General features: G+C 39.3%; 1 protein-coding gene and 1 long non-coding RNA gene across 2 annotated transcripts in view; both read right to left on the reverse strand.

The window, feature by feature from the left end:
* LOC133053001 (uncharacterized) overlaps positions 1-7,902 on the reverse strand; it is a 121,717-nt gene extending 113,815 nt beyond the window's left edge. The window contains exons 1-2 of the long non-coding RNA XR_009692081.1: positions 7,338-7,902; positions 5,497-5,696 (exon numbers count right to left, since the gene is read on the reverse strand). This is a non-coding gene — a long non-coding RNA (uncharacterized LOC133053001). The remainder of the gene's footprint in view (positions 1-5,496; positions 5,697-7,337) is intronic.
* Positions 1-8,245, reverse strand: part of LOC133051872 (carbonic anhydrase 5B, mitochondrial) — a 389,751-nt gene that overhangs the window by 294,007 nt on the left and 87,499 nt on the right. The window lies entirely within an intron of this gene.

Here is an 8,245-nt window from a genome sequence, read left to right on the forward strand (position 1 = left end):
AATTCCTTATTTGTAAAATGAAGTTTTTAAGTGAAGCAACCTTTAAAAATCCATTATTTCACTTATTTGTTACAGATGTATGTATTATTTCTAAAAGGTTTTCAAACCATTCAGTTGAAATGTCCATGTATTCTAAATAGTGTTTCAGGATAATGTTTTGACTTTGTCCTATAGTATTTAGAAGACAAAGATATAATCTGATCATAAATAAACTGTCAGCTTTGGTGCCTTGGTTCTAAGAAACTGACAACATCATCCACTTTTGACAATTAGGGATAGTTCACCAGAATATGCTCCCCCCCTGCCATTTTCTTGGCTCTTTCAGTCGTATGATTTTTTAAATTTCGCATCATCTACTGCCTGGTACAAATGCTATCTTTTGCCAGAGGAATGTAAAGTTAATGAAAAATCTCAAATCAGTCTTTTCTGCCCCTTTGATAGATGAGTAGTTTTAAATTCTGAAGTAAGATTTTATAAGATTTCTCTTTATATTTCAATCGAAGGGAGACACATGTAGGAGCACAAAAAGTAGGTTCAGAATTGAGACAAAAAGTTAGCCACTTGAAAATGCATCACTCTTCCCACTGTTATGGCTCCTTCTCTTTGTAATAAAGTATGTAACAGGTTGCAAGGATGGCTAGTAATACTAATAGTTGTAACAGATGAAACTGGAAAAAAATCACTGGCTTGATATAAAGTTATTTCTCATTCACTTAAAGTACAATTGGTGGAAGGAATGATGATTGTGGTAGTAGTCTGTGTGTCTGCTCCATGCAGTCATTCAACAACCCAGGCTGACAGCAACTCAGCCATCCTCAAAGCCTGATTTCCAAGGTCACCCTGGGTGTCCACTTCCAGGGGGCAAAAGCAGGATTGAGGCAGGAAGGAGGGAAGAGACCTTCTTGTAGGTTTTCTGGGCCCAGCCTGACAGCTCTTCCATCCACATTTCATAGCCTGATCTCAGCCCCATGGGCCTATCTAACTGCAGGGGAGGCAGAGAACAGGGTAGCCAGGTCCCAAGGAAGAGAAAGGGCAGATTTTGATTAAAATACTACTTAGTGGTTTCCGCCTTATCCAGGGATACAGATTCTGTCTAGCTGATCCCTCTCAACTCTCTCCCTTCTACCTCATGTCTGTAATAGCTGACAAAGTATTTAGAGGTAATCCCCACTTGGAGGAAGTAGTTGGAAAAAAATTTATATCAGTAGTGATATTCATCAAGTAAGAATCTGATTTTTATGGTACAACCTTCAAGTTTCTCTAAGTGCCCTAATTTCTAACTTGGACTATTACAGTACATTAGTTTCTACAAGGCACACCATGGTCATAGGCAACTGTGGGTTGTGTATATAGATTGAGTTTCAGTTCATATAACTGGGAATATTACTTTCCCAGTGTTATAAGACTTAATGAGATCAACAATAAAAAACATTCAGATCTCAAGTTTCCTTTAGATCATTTGTCTGGGAAAAGTATATCACAATCACTGGCTTTGAGAACTTTTCTACTAGCTATCATAGCCTTTTTTTTCTATAGGGTAGTGGAAATGGCAAGCCACTCTGGTATTCTTGCCTGGAGAATTCCATGGACAGAGGAACCTGGCAGGCTACAGTCCATGGGGTCGCAAAGAGTCGGACACAACTGAGCAACTAACACACAGTGGTTCTCCAAGTGTGATTCTAAGACCAGGAGCATCAGCACCACCTGGGAATGTTAGAAATGCAACTCTTACCATAAAACTTCTAAAAGAAGAATAAAAGAGAATTCTCTAAAAGAGAATACAGGCAAAAGATTCTCTGACATAAACTATAGCAATGTTTTCTTAGGTCAGTCTCCTGAGGAAAAAGAAATAAAAGCAAAAATAAACAAATGGGACCTAATCAAATTTATAAGCTTTTGCACAGTAAAGAAAACCACCAACAAAATGAAAAGACAATCTATGGAAAGAGAGAAAATATTTGCAAAAGATGTGACCAACAAGAGATAAATTTCCAAAATATACAAGCACCTCATACAGCTCAACATATATATATATTTTAAAAGCCTATTCAAAAAACAGGCACAAGAGTAAATCGACATTTGTCCAAAGAAGACATACAGATGGTCAACAGACACATGAAAAGATGTTCAACATCGTTAATTGTAAGAGAAATACAAATCAAAACTACAGTGAGATAACATCTCACATGGGTCAGAATGGACAGCATCAAAAAATCTACAAACAATAAATGCTGGAAAGGATGTGGAGGAAAGGGAACCCTCCTTCACTGCTAAAAGGAATGTAAATTGATACAGTCACTATGGAGAATAGTATGGAGGTTCCTTAAAAAACTAAAAATAGAGTTACCATATTATCCAGCAATCCTACTCCTGGGCACATATCCAGAAAAGACAAAAACTCTAATTTGAAAAGAATCATGCACCACTATGTTCATAAAAGCATTATTCACAATAACCAAGACATGTGTCCACTGATAGATGATTGGATAAAGATGTGGTGGTGGTTCGTGTCTGACCTTTGTGACCCCATGGACTGCAGCCAGCCAGGCTCCTCTGTCCATAGGATTTCCCAGGCAAGAATACTGAAGTGGGTTGTTATTTTCTTCTCCAGGGGATCTTCCCAACCCAGGGACTGAACCCGGGTATCCTACACTGCACGTGGATTCTTTACCGACTGAGACACCAAGGAAGGCCCAAAGAAGATGTGGCGTGTGTGTGTGTGTGTGTGTGTGTAAATATCACACATACAATATGGAATATTACTCAGCAAAGAATGAAATAATGCCATCTGCAGCAACATGGACGGACCTAGAGATTATCATACTAAGTGAAGTAAGCCAGACACAAAAAGAAAATATCGTATGACATCACATATATGTGGAATCTAAAAAAATGACATAAACTTATTTATAAAATAGAAACAGAGTCACAGATATAGAAAACAAACTTACAGATACCAAAAGGGAAAAGTGGGGGGAGGATGGATTAGGAGCTCGGGATTAACGGATAGGAACTACTACATATAACATAGGTAAACACCTACAATGGAAGAATCTGAAAATGAATATATCCTTATAAATATATATATATACATAAATATATACACATGCTCTCTGAATTGCTTTGCTGTACACCAGAAACTAACACAACCTTATGAAATAACTATACTTCAATTTAAAACAAGAAAAAAAGAAATATAATTCTTAGGTCTCACCTCAGACATGCTGAATCAGAAACTTTGGGGATAAGGCCCAGCCATCTTGTGTTTTCACAAGTCCCCTAAAGAATATCCTAGAACCATGGGTCTAACTGAGTTAGATTACTGCTGAAACCTCTCATTTTAAGGACCAGGTCAAAAGAAAATTATTTCAAAATGCTTTGTTGAAAATATATTGAATCTCTTATACGGCTGTGAATTAAGAGTTTTGTAGCAAGCTCACAGAATGAAAAGATTGTGAAGAGCCCTGGGAGATCATTAAGACAGATTGTTTCCAAAGCTGTCAGTTACAGAAATCTAAAGTTCTATGAAGCATCTCTAGGGGTTTCCTAAAAGGAAATGTATTCACATGTTTGACTGGTGATTGCTCCCCTGACCAGCCAGAGTTTGTTGCCATAAGACCTGGAATTGTGTGTCAGGAGAAATCATTTTGGAGCTTTAGGACAGAGTCAACATCTTACTTGTCCTTTGTATCTACACTACCTACCGTAGTGCCAGGCAGAGAGCAAACATAATAAACATGTATGTTAATGAATGAATGGATGGAAGAGTCACCTCATGGATCTTGGTTGTAAGTAACTTCCACTAATATTCCAGGATCACTTTGAAAAAAAATCCCATTTGGATAGCTTATTCTTAGTTAAAGAATACTAACTGCCTCACATATGTGGCCAGCCTTTTTAGCAGTTATGGATTTTACCTATCAAATATTAAGAATGCCCCCAACTATTCCAAGAGAAAACAAACATATGAAGGTAAGTGTTTATTTCATTTCTTGAAATATCTATATGATATCTCCGTTGCTGCATGTTAACCTCTTCATTGACTAACTCAGGTTTCTCAACCTCAGCACTATTGACATTTTGGGCTAGATAATTCTCTGTCATAGAAGCTGTTCTGTGCATACAGCAGCATCAACAACTGTTCCTGAGCTCCCTTGTCCCGCTGTGACAACCCAAATGTCTCCAGATACTGCCGAGTGTCCGCTGGTGGGGGATAAAATTGCCCAGGTTGACAATCCTTGCTTTAACATAATACTAAAAGGAGAAGAGTCATTTTCCTGCATTTTCTTCAAAGCTATGGAAACAGGCTTCAAGAAAGAACGTATGTTCCACATTTCTCTTTAGTTCATTGTGGAGGACTTTGTGGCAGTGACAGCTCTTTCTACTTGACATGGTTTGGTTCATAAATCCTCATTATTTTAGGCCAGTTTTCTCCTTAGAACAACTTTATCTTAGGAGATGCAAATTCACAAACTCTAAGTATCTTTTTTACACTTGTTGTGATTTTCTATACTGATTCAGCACTGAATTCCATTAGAAGACATTTTTATTTAATAAATAATAAATAATATATAGACTGGCTAAAGGAACACTGCACAAATCCATAATACAGTGTTAGCATTAACAGAAGAGTTTTTATCTACTTCACTACAGTATTTCAAAAAACTAAGTAAAACCTACACTAAAATAAAATGTAATAATAACTTTTATTACATCCTACCTCAAGATTCTATCCCTGGAAAGACATCACTGCTTCTGGAATTTACTTCCTGGTATTGAAATATGCTAATAATGCTAATTCTCTTCTCTCTTTTTTTTAATCTTATGTATTTTTTAATATTCATTTTTATTTTTTTATTTATTTATTTATTTGGCTGCACCAGGTCTTAGCTGGGGCATGTGGGATCTTTTTAGTTGCACCCTCTATTTCTGGATTTATTTTCTGTTACGGCATGAGGGTTTAGCACTGTTTCAACATTCCTTCCCTTCTGTCCTCCATATTCTCAATATAAATACAGTACTATTTTTACTTAAATTGTCAGTGCTTAATGATGTACCTTGTCAGCGCTTAATGACACCCTTGTTGACACCCTGTTAATGTCCCCTTAATGTCCCCTCCCTTACTGTCCATGTGGGTCTATACTTTAAATATTCCTTTTTTTTTTTTTCATTTAACAGCATTTTGAGAGGGAGAGGAGATAAAAACATATGGCCATCACATATTTAACAGGAAATTAAAACTATTTTTGAAAAATTATAAAAATCTCAAAATTTTACTGTTAGAAGGTAGAAATCTCTATTTCACCCTCACCTCGGATTTAGTACAAATAAAAGCTAGGCACTTTTTTATAAAGAAAACAAGTGATGTTAACTAGACTTACTGCAATCATTTTGCAATATATATAACTATTGAATCATTATGTTATACATCTGAAATTAATATAATGTGATATGTCCATTATATCTCAATAAAAACATAAATAAAAGGTAGGTTACCAGAAATACTTCAATTCTTCCCCTTCTGTACACTTGGAATACAGTTATTTCTATTCCATGATAAATCTCTTCTCTCTTCTGACCTTGCTAATTTTCTTTTATCTACCAGGACCATTGAAACCTGGGAAACATCTGGCAGCCGTAGACCATGAAACCACATGCTCTTTTTCCATTAGAAACGGTAGTGTAATAAATGTCTCCTGTATCAGAAAAAAAGTATAAAATCTTATTTTTAGTTTTTCATAAAAAATAATTCTTGTACCATCAATCAATAACAATCAAGAAATCAGGACCACCCAGATAACAATAGCAGAGGACTAAAAACAAGATACCCTGTTAACATGACAAATGAAGAAGATACTAGGTGAGAAGAACCCTCTATATAACAAAGCCCACAATTTCCAAATTGTGGGAATCAAAGTCAAGCAGTTAATTACCAACAAAGACAATAACAGTGCTTCTTTTGTCTTTCACAGTGAATGCACAATTAACACTTAATCTAAGACTGGGGAATAAGCCATCTATAATCTACTGAAAAAGACCATCTGCTTCTATAAATTTTGTTCTTATACACTTGCCAAAAGAAGAGAACATATTAACAAAATAATGGGCCCTGCACTGTTAATTGCTAGGCTGTTTGCAGTTGTGCTGTTGCTATTAGAATTTAATAAGCCATTCCTTCTGCTAAATTAATAAGCAGCCAAGATTATGTAATAGCTGCTTTCAGCTGCTAATTATTTTTCCCATAATTCCTTTCCCTCCCTCCCCTTAACCCCCACCTTTTCTTGGCTAGGAACATCAGAGACTGCCAGTATGTCATCAGCAAGTCTCCCGTCCTTGTTTTCAGAACCAGAGACCAAGATGAAGAACATAGCCAATGACTTTAAACTTGGAGGTAGTTATCTCAGGAAACTTGAGGACATGAGTTTTGTACAGAAAAGCAGATTTTCTGGATTTGGATTCAGAGGACGAATTTTCATTACACAGTATTAGATCTGTCTTTGACTAATGGCATGTTTTGTGTAGTAAGGGAGAAATGGGATATTAACATGTGCCTCTGGGACAGGATTGGTCAGGTTGCTGACAGAAATTTGGGCAGGGGGCCTAAAGACCTACAGAAAGTCAACTCTGTGCTTTATGTTGACCACTTTTTAAATATTACAGTAAATGTTTAGCATACACATTAGTAGGAAAATTTCCAAGGGGCATAGCAGTGTCTGAAAGGGGAGGTAATATACATTTTTATCTTGCCAAAGAAGGGCATTAAAAAATGCCCCTAAATCCCTATTATGCACTTAGTTTTACAGACATTTTAACACACACGAAAAGAACACAATCCCTAATAAAGGATTCCTTTAGATTGATTAAACTTCGCTTCCTGGAAAACTTTTCCTTTGGGCCATTAAAAAATTCTGGCGACTATGTTTGGGTACCTCTGCAAAAAGGCCATAGCTTAAAAAAAGCAATATTCTAAATTTCCTTTGTAAGAACCGAGGTGACTGGGATAACGAATAGCATTCGACATGAGAAACCCGTGGCTGCTCAAGCAAGGTCACTTAATCCCGTGGGGCTCCCCTTTCCTCATCTGTAAAAGATGAGTCGAACTGGATGATTCAACTATTCTCTCATTCGAAAAAAAATGGACATCCATTATGTGCCAGACACAATGCTCAGCACCATGGCTCTTAACTAACAAATCTACCGTTTTAGAGTCCTTATCAGTCAACTCACATTTATTAGTGGTGTTATATACCAGGCAGAGAACTAGGCTGGGATGTAAAATGAAGAAAACTCGAGATGTGCTAATGGGTATATGGGTGAAAGAGGGAATTCATTCTTACAGAATTTGAGTGAGGCTTCATAGGAGCTGTGACATTTGAGAGCAAGGGCATGCCAGGCAGAGAAAGTCGTCGGCAAGACTAAACTGGAACCCAAGTGGCTGTGGGGGAGGAGAGGGGCAACTCCGGATGAAAGAAGCGGAATCTTGAAGAGGTGCCGGTCCGGCTTTTCAGCAGGGAACAGACAGTAACTCCCCAGGTTCGCAGCACTGAGGATGAGCGAGGCAAGCCCCGGCAAGAGACACTTGCACAGTTTGCGGCGAAAAGGTGTCTAGGGCTGTAGCAGTGCGATGGGAAGGGCCGGATTCCGGATGGTTTTGAGGCAAAGTAATTGCAAAAAGCCCTCTAAACGCGTGCACGAGCTCCACGAAAGAGCTTTATTTTCTTCCGAGTTGCAGCACTCCCTCTCTCTCCTCACCAACATCACCGGCCATTACACGGCCCCGTCCCACCCTCTTGGGGCACCGAGAGTTATCGGAGCTCGAATGGGGTTCTTGGGAGTACGGACCTTCCCTGCCCAGCTTAGTACGGTCAATAAACGGCACCATGAAACACTATCTTCTCTGCACAAAATAGACCGGACAGCCGCGCGCGTCACAGAGGCGCACTCAAGAGAGCGCAGGCGCGCCAGGCCTGGCAACAGCCGCTTCCGGGTCACGTGGCCCGGCTTCCGGTCCGGACCACACCCCCCCCCCCCCGGTAGAGACGCAGCCAATCAGATTCCTCGGACTTCGCGGTCACCTGAGCTGCCTCCGGAGCCGTTGGCAACAGCCGAGCTGCATCCAGCGAACCGCCCAGCCCGCCCCTCCGCTCGCCGCAGCCCCGGCTCCTCCCTCGTCCGGCCCCCGGGGCGGGGTCTGTCGGCTCGCCCTCCCCTCTCAGCCTAAGCCTTCCCTCCGCGAACCGGGTCC

The sequence above is a fragment of the Dama dama genome, chromosome X (genome assembly GCF_033118175.1).
Source record: "Dama dama isolate Ldn47 chromosome X, ASM3311817v1, whole genome shotgun sequence".
Taxonomy (NCBI): Eukaryota; Metazoa; Chordata; class Mammalia; order Artiodactyla; family Cervidae; genus Dama; species Dama dama.